This window comes from Spea bombifrons, chromosome 7 (genome assembly GCF_027358695.1).
Source record: "Spea bombifrons isolate aSpeBom1 chromosome 7, aSpeBom1.2.pri, whole genome shotgun sequence".
NCBI classification, from domain to species: Eukaryota; Metazoa; Chordata; class Amphibia; order Anura; family Pelobatidae; genus Spea; species Spea bombifrons.
The window spans coordinates 6,898,518-6,913,655 of record NC_071093.1 but is presented as its reverse complement, the minus strand read 5'-3'; positions in this window follow the sequence as shown (position 1 = coordinate 6,913,655).

The window sequence follows — 15,138 nt, the reverse complement described above, 5'->3', positions numbered from 1 at the left end:
TCTTCAATGTACAGAATAAACATTTGTCTCCCTGTTTGTAACAATTATTAATGGTATTTATTTTGCGAAGTAAAATACTGTTTCCTAAAAGGATTACGAATTCTCATTGTCTCCTGGTTTCTTGCCCAGGGCATGAAGATAATGTGTGTATCCACCTACTCACTGCTTTTGTCTATTAAAAAAAAAGAAGGAGGAAGAAAAATAATTGCTACGGCTGGATTCTTGGATTCTCATATTTTTTTAGCAATTACGTTGTAAGACAAGTTTAGATTCGTTCAGAATTTTTTAAAGGAAGTAACGCATATTGTAAAGAAAAATAAACACAATTTTCTTCAATGCCTGATAATTTATGGTTAAAGTGATTTGCATTAACACAAAATGATGGTACCTTTATAACACCAAATATTCTCATTTTCTATTAAAATAGTGAAATCTAAGTGATATTTTTATTAAAGGGTCACTATGATCCAAATGACATGGTAGGATACATTTCTAAATGAAACAATAGTAAAGCTAATAAATGACAGACAGATATCTTTCAAGCGATGTTGTTGTCTTTAACTCCTTTAATACATAGCTTTAGTTAGTGATAATACTTTTGTTTGCATTATATACTGTGTTATAAATATATTCAGTGGGGCTGTATAGATTTGAATTAAATAAAAGTGAGGCTTTGTTTTAAAGGGGCACTCCAGCCATCATAGGCCCGTTAATACACATGATAATGCTGTGTGCTCCCTATGAATTTCCATGTTGTTCCTTTTGAAAATGCATGGGGGGGGTTTGTAAATTCACCCACAAGCATTGGCCCCTTTCCAGGCACAGCTAAAGGGCCTGCAGCAGATGCATTTGGCCAAACACATCTCCTGGCTTGGGGAACGTCAGGTAAAAGTTAAGTAGCCCCCAGGTCCCTTATGCACCCTAGTAACTAATATTTGCGCTCACACATTTACACACATAGACATACACACACACATAGACTCACACACACACTCTAACACACGCTCACACAAACTAACACAAACACACCCACATATATACAGACACAGGGCTGGTTTTAGTACCAGGTGGCCAAGGCAGCCACCTGGGTTGTCTTAATCAGGGGGGTACCCACTGATGGTGGAGTAGGGCTGGTTGGGGAGACCATGGGTCTTCCTCTCTCCAGCCCAAAATCAAGAGAGTGCGGGGTCTTCTGCTTCATTGCACAGAGAACTGTATGAACAGACCTTGCACGCCGACCGCAGGAATCAAGAACACACAAAATCTCTACCCCTCATTACAAAGTGTGTATGTCAGCGTACAGGGTTAGAGCTTCATAGGATAGACTTTTAATAGAACAATAAAGGCTCAGCTTTAATACACTTTAAGAAAATAATTTTATATCTGTGAATAAAACGACAGCATTGCTAAATACTGATTGCAAAAATATTTTGAGAAGTCGGTGGGCCGTGAAGGTTCATTAATAAACACAATAAACTTTTTTTCAAATCTTACGATTTTATCACCTTTAGGATAAAACCTTTGACATTTATATCACACAAGAGGAGCGTTAAACTCGTTCGCTTCTACGTGTATTTTCAAACATGATATTTATACAGATTAAGTCCCAGCATCCAATGTGACCTTGTGAAGAATTTGTAATTGAATTGTCATTGATACAAAAATGTAAACACACTTTTTAATACATATTTTCAATACATGTATACATTGTTTTAATATATAAGCCCCAATTATATGATACTATAAAATATTAGATTTGGGGAAGGTCCCACACTACATTTCCCAAAAGAAAAAAATATTTTTATACTCAACATTCCTTTTAAGATAAATAAGGTTATTTTAAGGGTAAATTTGGGACACTTTGAATGTCATGGAGCAGAAATTGCCTACTTGTACCCGTAACACTATTGTTATATTTTTGTGGTAGAGCAGGCTTATTAAAAATAGGTTCTAATATGCTGGCTTTGCACATAACCATCTGTGGAAAGTCATTTCATTTCCCCTGTGATTAAGTAACAAAAAGATATCTTCTATTGCAAAATATATTTTGAGATGGTTCCCTGCTGGGTTGGATAATTTTAGTATATATTCTGAAAGCTGTGAAATATGTTTATACAGGAACAATGGTTAAGATAAGGGCGTCCATCAGGCCAAGGGCCCCACTGCTTGGCCACAGGGAAGCACGCCAGGGAAGTCACGTAACATGACCTCATGGCAGTAGAGACACTGGTGTAAAGGCCCCTAGGGGCCCCTAACACCAGCTCAAAAAACCCCTCTGGATATGATGTCATATTCCATGACAAGTGGTCAAGCCAGCCTCTAGTGTGACACAAGCTGTGCTAGATTCTATGGCTGACTAAGTTGAACTTGCCTTTAATGTAACGAAACTCAAGGAAAGTCATGCAGGCCAAAGTCAAGTAAAGTTTCAGCTAGGCTTGGCCCTCACGCTTCCACTCTTGATGACCAAGTTCACCCAACTGTAACCGAGAATGGGCAAAACGTCATTCTTACTTCTTAATCTCATAGTTGCCTGGAGAGAGAGAAGCAAGACCTCTTACCAAGCAGAATTAACTTATGGAGTAACCAGGGCCTAGTATTGGCCATCAGCCATGCTTCCTTAACTAACAACATTTGGAACCAACCCCTTCCCCACCAGGAACATCTCAATCATCATATGCACTTTAATGTGTATGATAGCCGAGTGTCACCTTTACATTTATATATTTTTTTGCATTCAAAGCATGGCGGAACCCCCTTTATGCATTTGCGTTTGACCGAATGCATCTTCTGCACAGTACTATGTATGCGGAAATACTTCCAGCCAGCGCTAGCTCATGAGAGAGTTCCAGGGATATAATGGGGCATTAAAAGGGCCTTGACACCTGAAAGAAAATAAGCATTAATATACATACGGTAACTTAAAAAATATCTGTGTATACGCCATGTGCTTTTTTACAAACTGATACATTGTTTTAACAAGTTAATTGGTTACATTAAATAACATAAAAAGTGTTTTGATTTTGTTCAATTGCAAACCTGTGTATAAAATATATACATTATTATTAATTGCATGTTACAATATATTGCTATATATATATCTATATATATCTATCTATCTATATATATAGATAGAAATATATAGATATATATATCTATCTATATATATATCTATCTATATATATATCTATATATATAGATAGATAGATATGTATATTTACATACATATAAATATATAGCAATATATTGTAACATGCAATTTAATAATACTTTAAACTAGCGGTTCCTTTGTACGTAAAATGTAATTAAAAAAAAAAAATTTAGATGTTTCCACCAAAGTGTAGGAAAAACATAGCTCAGCCCATGCTCAAAATGTTTATGAACATTGCGTGTTTTCGTTATAACCCTAAAATGCTTCGCAGCATAGAAACGAGGCATCTTGCAGACGTCTCTGCTACATTTCCAAAGCAAAATAAAAACAGTCAATAATAGAAAAATCATTATTTTGTCTAAATAGCGACTAATCTTAAGTGTACAGCTGTGTTTCATGCAGATCCATTTGGATAAATACTAGGCTTTGTGCCAGCGTTTGGCATTTCCTGTAGCTAAAAGCTTAACATAAAATTAGCATGATCTAATTAACACTTGGATGTTGTTGAGCCAAGCAAAATATAAAAAGGAAGCTCAATAAGTGACAATATAATGAAATGCGCAGATCATATCCTCAATAAAAAGATGTGGAATAAACTGTAATTGTGTGATTTTTTTTTTTTTTCATTTAATTTTCAAGAAGGAAGTCATATTATTTTTCCACATTAGGCATTCCAGGGAGATAGCGGCGAATTATTTAAGTGGGGCCACCTGTCTGGCAGCTGTTAGGCTGCTGATTTATTCAATATAAGATCGCCAATTCTGATACCAGCTGGACTGGTAAATAAGGTTGGGTTTTTATCAAGCCAACGCGATTGCATTTGCATACTAAAAAAGACTGGGTTTCCAAGTGCTTTGTAGAAAGAGGTTACAAATTTTGAATAATTCTAATCAGTAGAAGGAAATTTCATCTTTTATAATGTATTTTTTCATCAATTTAAACCAAAAAACGAATTTATATCAAAATTTGATCCTACAAAATACAGAAATCATGGTGTAGGTTTAGGTCACCGATACGTCCCGCTATAGCTCCGAGTGAAACAATTGACATACGAATCAAAAAAGTTTTATTATCTCCACTGTAATAAAAATTCGAGCCATTCGAGTCACTAAAAACCTTAATTTTGAAGTAGACCAGATAGAAATGTAATTGTTTAGGATTACTGGCATTATTATTATTATCATCCAAAACATGTTTTAGAGATCTGATTTTTTTTCTACCCGTTTATCGATGCTTAATTTCACATGCTACTGGTTATATTGGAAACACTGATCTTTACATTACTTTTAGCGTCATCGGAATATGTGTTTTATTACACTTAAGTGGAATATACTCACATGATAAAGCACACAGTTTTTCTCATTTGTGATGAAAACATGATGCTGAATCATTTTAAGACCATCTCAAAGTAGATTATCTGTTATCTCTCGAAGTAGGTTGCTATACTTACCTTTGTGGTTTCTATCCTGACCTGAATTTTAAGAACATGTGTTGATCAGATCCTATTGCGTTGTGGTGTGCCAGGGAGCCTGATCACCCACTGGCACCCATGGTCATGCGGTAGAATGGGTGCCACTCCCTTGGTACTTATGCCCTAGGGCTAGTCAGTCTAGCCCTATATATGCCACCGGCTATACTATCGAGGGAACTACATACCTCCCAACTTCTACCCCTAATGAATTCGGGACACTGTGGGGCTAAGTTTGGGGAGTAGAGTGTCACTCAAACTGGCAGCGCTACTGTGCATGTGCGCAATTCTGAGCATGTGCAGTATGCATTCTCTGGTGTCTAGGATGAAATCGGGACTGCGGGATTAAGTGCCAAAATCAGTTGTCAGTTGTTGACATGACCAGTTACCCGTTAATAACCTTTCATGCGTTTTTTTAAATATTGGGTCGGTATTTATTTTATTGCCAACCATAAACGTGTAAAAATAAGCGTGGTTCAAGGAAAGAAAACATTAAAGAAAGACGGCATTGTGTAATATGCATTGCAGAACGCAAACACTTTTGAGAATGTGCATTCTGGGATTACCTTTAACAGAGTTTGGTTTACTATGGAACACCACTTAATAGGCGATTAAATGACTTTGCTTGAAGATCTAACCACATTCAGGCAGTTAAGCCAAAGATATTAATCTGGAATACATTATGAGGAGTCACAACTGAGAAAGGGCCATATGAAAAGAGAAAATGGAAATATGAGCCCAAATGAAGTTTAATTTGAAGACGCCCTTCTGGATGCGGATCCAGAGTTGTTTGCGGCTGGAACTGGAATGCTGACTAGCGAGACAGCCCTTTTGAGTCATGAGTCCTCCCGAGGCAACTCGTTTTCTCTCTTCTACAAAAAAAAAATAGATTACAAGGGAAATAATGATATGAATCTCCTGAGCACTACACATCCTATTCTACTGACCTCTTTCACACTTTAGTTTAAGCATTTCTGTGACGGTCTCCATTGTTCACATAGTTCCAGGGATAACAGGACGTTAAACGGGCCATGATAAAAGTGTTTTGATAAAAGTGTTTTGATTTTGTTCAATTACAATACTGTGTATTATGTGAATTATAGTGCATTCATTCACACACACAAACACTATATATATATAAATATATATATATATACACTAACATTTAAAAGTTTTGGGTCACTTAGAAATGTGTATTGTATGAAGCGCTACGTAGATTGTTGGCGCTATATAAGTAAAAGATAATAATAATAATAATAAGGCAGTGCGGAGGGGCGGCTGATGATGCTGGGCAGCATCAAAAACAGATACGCCATATGCAGCTGTTGGCTGGATACCCATGGTCGTACGGTTTTACGTTCTTATCCTCACATATCCTGCCAATGGCTGCACACTGCGATCTGCCCCATCCAGGGTACTTGCCTAGTGTGCCATACAACCAATCTGATCCTGGTATATATATCCTTTAAGATTCCCAGCAATGCAAACATTCTGCACCTGAAAACACGCATCTCCTCTTCATTCTTATACCTCCGGGGCAATAAATGCAATCTGCCAGGATACATTCATATGTCATATTGTTTACGCTATAAATACACGGCAGTAACTATCACTTACTAATTATCTACTCTCACCAGTTTGTGCCGGAATAATTAAAAGTGAGGTCATGGGGTGGTGCAGAATAGCTCAGGTGATTTAAAGTACGGTGGTTTGATAAAAACAAATACGGGGTGAATGCAGTTAAGCCCAATTTTAATATCTCACGTGTATCCATCATCTGACACTATAGAGATTGGATATATTATGATTTTAGTAGTAAAAATGTAAGGGCTGACTTTCACTATGAACAAGGAGGAAATGACTCACGAGTCTGGATTCTTCCATCCGATACCCTATACAATCAACATTAATTAAACTTAAAATATATATATATATTCACAATATATATATATATAAAATGTATTCATCATCAGTAACTGCATTATTAAAACTGCATTTATTGCGGGGCTTTTTTTTTTTCCCAATAAAATCATATGTTTAATTTCAAAAATTAGAAAATATGTTATCTCAGCAAAAAAAAAATGTGCCTAGTGACGTGAATTAAAATCTGCTGAGTGATAGAACGACAAGTGAATATTTTGGACAGCCTGCCAACACTCAAAATGAGTTACCTTTATTAAACACCATAGCGGGGTTTTCAGTACCAGGTTTGGGAAATTTAGGGCCTTTGGGGAAAAAATGGCAACAAAATACAGTCGATTTCAATTCAGCTGCAAAAATACTTTTTAAAAAAAAAAAAAAACGGTAATAAAATCCGTCTGGTTTATAGCGGCTTTCTGAAGGTCATAGTAAGCTGGGGCTTATTTAAGAGCCATGCATTATTTATTTATATAATATATAAAATATTCTAAAATGCCCAACAAATGAATTAAAACGCCATTAAGCTATGTCACTTTTTAATTATTTTAGAGCAATCAGTATGAACATTCTATTTGTTACTATGGTGATTGCATCGCTTTAACCACTTTGCACCAGATTTGTTCTTTATACATACCACGGTCCTTATAGTCTCCAAAAAAGAATAACTATATCATATCTCTAAAGCGACCTATTTTATCCTGGACGGTCCTGGCTTCCAAGCACAGGGAGATATCATGCGGTGATCTTGCGATGCTCTGCAGCTAATCGTTGGGTAAGGTGGGTGATCTCGCGTACGTTCATACCTAGTCTCATCCGTCTCACAACCCAACACAGGTGTCTCATTTGGACACCAGTATCTAAACCCAAATTATTGGCAATTGAGCTGATTTGTTAAATTGAGATTAGAGGAAAATATGTTTTCTTTTATTTAAATCCCATTTTGGGGTGAAACCAATGTTATCAGAATGTGTATTGTATGTTATCGGCTGATTTTACACATTATGTACATGTGTGTAACTAGAGGTCACCAGTAAATCACCATTAATTACCATAAACTGTATGATGCCATCACATTTCTGTTAATCCCAGTATTTAATATGTGAAAACGGTAAATTGCCGTTAATTCGCTAAACAACAGGTCATCCCCAAGGAGACTGGATTTCAGGGACAAATCTGCACATTTGCTTTCCTCTCTCATTGGACGTCGGACGGATGCCAGGAATGAAAATGTCATCTTTTTCTTCACAGCTTCAGATACCCATCGCTATGGTAACTGCAGCGCACTAAGCCTAAAGGCCTAGCAAAAGCAGAGAAATCCTACAGCTAATATCAGCTAATGGACAGCAAGCGGTGTCACGGGAATACAGAAGTGTATTATTTAATGAGCACTCGAAATGTGACACAATATAACACACTAACGCAAGGACACAGAGATAGAAAGCTATGGATAGAGATAGATAGATAGATAGATAGATAGATAGATAGATAGATAGATAGATAGATAGATAGCTTGATTGATAGATAGATAGATAGATAGATAGATAGATAGATAGATAGATAGATAGATAGATAGATAGATATGGATAGAGATAGATAGATAAACAGATAGATAGATAGATAGATAGATAGATAGATAGATAGATAGATAGATATTGATAGAGACAGATAGAAATATAAAACAAATGTATATGAATGATAATATGCTCAATTTTAGGAAAATAGAACAATTACCAAATTCTGCTTTGTGCTTCTACTAATATAATCCCGATACGCATGGTTCCATTTATTTGAGACGCACTTTAAAACTTCCATGGAATTACCTTTAGCCGTGACTTAACAAGTTATTATGTTGTCTTTCAGCTGCAACATTCAATTTCCGTCTGCCTCAATGTTTTTTTTTTTAAAAAAACCTCTATTTCCATTAATGTGTTTGAAAATGTCACAGAATATTGCATATAGGTTTTACATTTATCCTCTCTGTGTCCACTTAAAAGAAAACATGAAACTTTTTGAAATAATGTTGGCTTCTATGAGTTATAAGTACAGAGATGCACAATTTATTTTCCGTAACTTTTCGACTTAGACTTAGAAAGGCCCTTCTGTTGTGCAATTAATTCACATGTATATAATTACAGATTTATTTCCTACTATAAAACTATACATTTGTAGAAATGTCCAAGTTAGGGCTCTGAGAAGAGGTTTTACCGCTCATGTTTTTTCGGCACTTAATTCCATAAAACATTTTAATTTTTTTTTCAAAGAAACACAGAATCTGATGGAAAAAAATAACCTTTTGGCCTATCTAGTCTTCCAGTTTGTCCTTAATTAGTTGTCGGTCTCGTCTTAGATTCAGGAGCCATATTTCTATCCCATGCATGCTTACACTCCTTCATTGTATCAGCCTCCACCACTTCTACTGGAAGGCTGTTCTACGTACCTTTTTCACATGCCGTTGTGTGTCACAGCTACTTATTTCTGATTAGCCGGCTCCTGAAAACCATGGCTTATTGACCGTTGATAATTCAATCAAAATTATCATTTTGTTTCAAAGCGAATTTGGTCTGCACAATCAGCTTGGAAGATCAAATTATTCATTGATATTTACAGTCGGACTCGACATTAACAATGGCATGAGCTAATTTCAAGAAATAATATTCTTTGGGGATAAAGACAATTACGGGCAATGCATCTCGAAATATCTATTTTTAGAAATTGGTAAGACGTATTGATGTTTGACATGAGAGTTTGTAAAATTAATTTTAAAAAAACTGTCTTTTGAATAGATTTTTGTTTAGCTTAGGGCCAATAATAAATCAAATCTTGTTATGTATATGCAATGTCAAGTTACATCACTCTTCTGGAATAAATTAAAGGTACGGTGATGTATTGATAAAGAGGCAGCTGATATGAAACTGGATCTGGAATGTAAGTAGACAAAGACGAGTCAAAATTCTAAAAAGGGTATGAAAATTCATGAAGGGAAATTAGGACCAGAAGTGTAAGTTTATTTTCAGCAAACATAAACACAACATTGTTCATTTGGCGGAGAAGAGGAATCACTGAAGCAAGCACTGCTTGCATCATTCACCTAATTCACAAAATCTAGGCATTTCTGCCCTTTAATATTTAAAAATTAGGGAAGAAGGGCTGGGCAGTTTTCCTTAATATTTTCTTTAAATTGTTTATTTATATATATATTTTTTTTGCATTTAACATAAAAAATATAACGTTTGATGAGTAATGTGTATTGTTTATTGGAAACAAAACAATTCTTTAACACTCAAGGTTGTTTTTAATGTCTTTGCGTCTTATGCCGCCTGAAGTTTTTTTTAGAAAACATGAGTAATGTAAAAGGTTCCTGCGTGGAATGACACTGAATTTGTATGAAACGGGCAGAGAATGCAGGCTGACCTTGTTAAACTAGAACAGTTCATGGAGCGGAACTCTGCTGGTAAATAATGATGAGTGGTATAAAGTTTTTAAATCAGTTCCACATAATTGGCAAAGATTTGAACAACTTCCGTGTTCCCTTCATAGGTCCCACCAAGAGTTCATAACATGACAGATGGGTCTGTGCATATTAGACGGGGGGCGTTATCTACTCTATCTCCATCTACTCTTCTTGGCATGGACCATGATACGATGTGGACCCATCAGGGAACCCAGTAAAAGGGTGCGACATCCTTGAGCTTACTTTATGCTCCCCCCAGAATTGGACAGGTCCATCAAACAGAATTTGGGGGAAACTTGAGACTGTGCTACTTTACCATTAATTTATATCAGTTTAAAGACTAATGAAACCATAGCATTAAATATATGTTAAAAATGAGCACGTGGGGTGAAAGTAAGATGCCTGTTCCAGTTCCACACAATGCATTGTTAGCAAACTCACCAGAAAGGGTGCGTCTGCATACCTGCATGCAGATTATGGGCGGCAATATCCTTATATATCCCATATGTAATTATTACCACTTCGATGGGTGTGCAGCATGACTCCAAGCCTCACTCCCTTTCCTGGCTGTATAATGATGACATCATCTCAAAACAGAATTCAGTTTTCACAAAGTGCAACCTGTCTTTCCGCTTCATCATCAATATGCAGTGTGCACCTAGGCCGTCATCCATTATAGAAGACTTGTCGGTGCTTAAATTAGGTAATAAGCTATAAAGGCCACAAATTTTATTTTATTATCTGTTTCTCCTACTTTATTTCATACAATGCAATAAATTCTAGATTAGAGTAAAAAAATAGGTATGCTTCCTAAATATACTGTCTCGGTTGACAAGTGATATATTATTTTCTGTGCGTAAACAAATAACATGGGACATTTTTTTATTAGAGGTAGCAATTGTTGCGTTACAGTTATTCTGCATATTAATCAATCAATCAATTCCTGGTGATTGGTGTCTGGAATGGTCCAATACACCAGAATTACTCCCATGACAGGTTAATGATCCATCACAGCTGTTCTACCCATCTGCCACCTGAGGGCTGTGAACGTGAAGGGTAATTCTGGCTCCGAGTTCCCTCCTGTCCCCCAGCTCTTGAACTGCTTTATTTATGAGGTCATAAAGCCAGGGGGTGTTCACCAGACCTTTCTACTGACATTTAATTCAGGAGACCTGACCCGATTCCCTTGCAGGGTATAGCCTGGAAAGAAAATCCTCACTCTTGAGGTTCACCTTTCTCTTATTACAAGGTTAGGTTAATTACAGACTGTATAAGTAACAAGGTGCTAGAGGACCTAGGTGCTTATGGGACAGGCAATTGGATATTTGCATGTATTCCCAAAAAATAGTTACGAAAAATAAAAATGTACATTTTAACTAAAAAAAACTGCAATGAATAAAAATTCGACGACATTTGTGGCCACTTCTGAAAACCTAAGACCTCCTCCCCTACTCTCCTGACATTTACAGCCATTGACAATAAAATACATAGATATGAAAACACTTTAAATATTATAAAGCACCTTCTAGATAAGAGCCTGTTTCTTTCTGCTCCCACTTTTTATCTTACCCGTAACACATTTTCTCAAGACAAATGCCCTTTGTTATCCGTGTGCTAATCACATTTGTTCAGCTGCCAATTACGGGCAGATACGTTCTTCTGCTACTCAGAAAATTAATAAAAGGTTGTATAAACGGGAACCCGAGGGTGAACCCGTAGATTCTAACGGAGCGTAGAATATTGTGGAGCTTACTCCACAATATTCTACTCTCATTTAAACAATCGACTTGGTATATCGCAGCTTTTATCCCCGCTTATATACAGCTGACAGGTCATTCAGATCTTTACCTCTTGAGAAGTAGTGGTTTGCATAAGGACTGTCATTAAAACCATTTGGTTGCCACCATTAGCGAGTGGTTGCGGTAAAAGGTTTGTGATGGAGTACTGAAACGTCTCAGTGTCATCTGATTTAGAAAGTTCCCAGGGATAATCGTCAGGAAAGCACCAGAAGTCTGTCGCATTTTCAGTACCTCCTTGACAGTTAATGTTCAACGCCGCTCTGCCCCAAGAGCTGACCTTAGAAAATAAGTAAGTAAAAATCCAGCTTGACTGCATTTTCCGGGCTACTTTTTATCCAGATCTAAATGAACACATACACATACACTGTGTTCAGTTACTTCTGGATTTTTTTTATTATTGAATTTGCAGATATTTTTATAACACACTTCCTTATTAAAAAAATGTAAAACATTTTCTATACCATATTTTGTATATTTTTCTTCTGTCATTCACAACCAGTACAGTAGGGATAGATAGATAGATAGATAGATAGATAGATAGATAGATAGATAGATAGATAGATAGATAGATAGATAGATAGATAGATAGGTAGATAGATAGATAGGTAGATATATCATAGCTCCCTAGTGTCCATCTTTAGGAGGGATGGTCTCCCTTTGGGACCCAGACCCCTCTGCCCCTTTATCCTTCACTAATGTCCCTCTAATCTAGAACCTAGAAGCTCAGGATGTTTGCTGGGTATCACAATGTTCCATGGACATAAATGCCACAATAACCTGTATGAAACAGCAAAAAAAGTTGTGTAAATAAGACATTCTTTTTCTAAATGACTTTCTTATTTCCACTGTGAAGTCGCAGCCCACCCAAAAAACAAAAGTGGGAAGGTATAGAGAGGGGCTCATGCGGTTGTATGCAATGTGTGGACATTGGATAATGTATGGACTTACATATGGTCCTTTTAGAAAGTGCCATTGTCTAAGGTACACAGAAGTCCCTTTGGCTTACTCACGGAAGAGACCTTTAACAAATTAGCCCATCGTAAACTGGCAGATGCCAAAAGTGTTTTTGTTTATCCAACGTACGGCATGTACATTGTAGCCTTATCTTTAATATGTACGTACGTCTTCACACAGCCCTGTATTATAATGGACAATCAAGGCTATGTCTCAATAATGGGTTTATCGAAAGCCTGGCCTGGGAAGTACAAGTGAGAATGATGACAAATATCAGAATATAAACAGCAACCTCTCGGGGCAACGTGTTGTATCTGGTCAAATAATAAGGGTTTTGTAGGACCAAGCATATTTTTAAATTTAACCAAATTTAATTGATAATTGGGTTCAATTTCATTAGGCACGCCCAGGCATGGACTTTTACGCAAATTTGTGTTATAGTTCATCAATTATTGTAGCTGCCGTAATTTATTATAATAATAAAAATGTCTTCTAAATTACTCTAAATGCAAACAGAGAACTTTGAAAAGTCAATTAAAAAGTCTCCAGAATCAAATATTTATTATTATTTAATATCTTTATGCCTCCTTCCACTAAATATAAAAAAGTATTTTCATGCAATCAAAAGCATCTATGGGCATTAATTTAACACAAGGTTCATTTATATAGAACGTGCATTAATGTCACATGTATTAAAATTAATTTGCATAGCCATCAATATTTTATCTTGCTATCCTCATTAACATGCAAATGACCCATATATATTGCTTTAATGTTCATTAAATATTTACATTCAATTCAAATAGTGGTAAACCTCGTGCAAAATAAATCATATGATAACAGTTCTCTACCATTAAACGACAATTAAGCCATTATGGGTTATTAAGACAATATATAGACGTAGGAGGCAAATGTGCGATGTGTGTTACCAGAGTACACCGAAGGGCTACCAGCAGCCACGTGTAGAATAAAGCAAAAACCTAGAATTTGTCGGCAGATGACCATTTGGCCCATCTAGTCTTCACATTTCTCTAGCTGTTGCATTACTACAAATCTCTTTTGGTCCTTAATTTTGGATTATTCAGCATGGCCATATGCTTAAATTCTCTAACCTCTTCTACTGGTAGGATGTTCCACTTGTTCAACACCTATCATCACATATGGTCCTTTGGCCTCTTGCCCCAATAGGTCTCCTCCGCTTAGACATGCTTACATTTTGATACAAACTGACCATGGTGACTGATCTCCTTTCTATGTCTCTAGTTCCTTCTCCCCATTTACTTAGCATTTTACCCGCTCTCCTTTCTTAATTCTCTTCACTCTTGTCCCCTTTCGGTTCCCCCACCCTCACACTCCTATTCTCAAAACTCTTCTTCCGTTATTTCTTTTTTTAAATTTTCTAACATATTTTACCATATCTCCCCAATCCTATTAACCAATTAATTCCAGTCTGCCATGTCTTCCCCTCCGGTCTTCCATTCCCTTATGCTCCCCACTCCTTAGTATTGAGCTAAGGCATTTTAGACGACCTTGAAAGAGGTCGTGGACTACTGTGGGCCACCAATAGATCTCCTGAAGTTCTCAAAAGGTTAAAATGACAAGGGATAATAGGATTTAATGTACTTTGCCTAAGTGTGTATGATATGAAACTTGCACCGTTGAACTGTATCCACATCATCTTAATAAAGTGTACCTTTCATTTCACAAAAATATGAGATTTGCCAAAAACACAAAACAAAATGACGTCACAAAATATTTAACTAGAACGGGCTTTAAAATCATGCTTTGTTATATATTTTAATGTAATGATATTTGTAAATGGAAACATTGATTTTTCTTTTATTATTCGATCCTACCTACACTAACGTCCTATTCCATAACATAAAGTAATCCCAAGACAATAGCCGAGCACTGCAGCCGTTAACAATTATTAACCACAGTTATGCTCTTGAAAACCACAAATGTATCAGAGGCCGTTATTGTATGGGAAGCGGCATCCGGTATTTACCAACTGAGCAGGAGCTAAATGAAAATTGTGTGTCCTGGTTTCAGATTTGGATTTTAATAGTTAATCAATGGAAATCCTTCCAATGCAGATTTTTATTGCTTATTTGTTTTTTTTTTAGTGTATGTTTAATTGGAGACCAGGGAATGGATTTTTTTCCCTCTCCCAATTACATATTGTTGTTTAATTTGAGATTCGTTCTATTTGTTTTGTGCTTCTGGGGAGGGTTCAAGGACGAGATTGAGTAAAAACAAAGAACTCAAATCCAAAAATAAGTGAAAGAATGAATCCTTGTCGATTAGCCCTTCTAGAATGGATATTAAGAAGGCTTTCTAAACCTATTAATAATAACCATGCATATACATTCTTTAACCAAACCTGTGGATCTTGCTG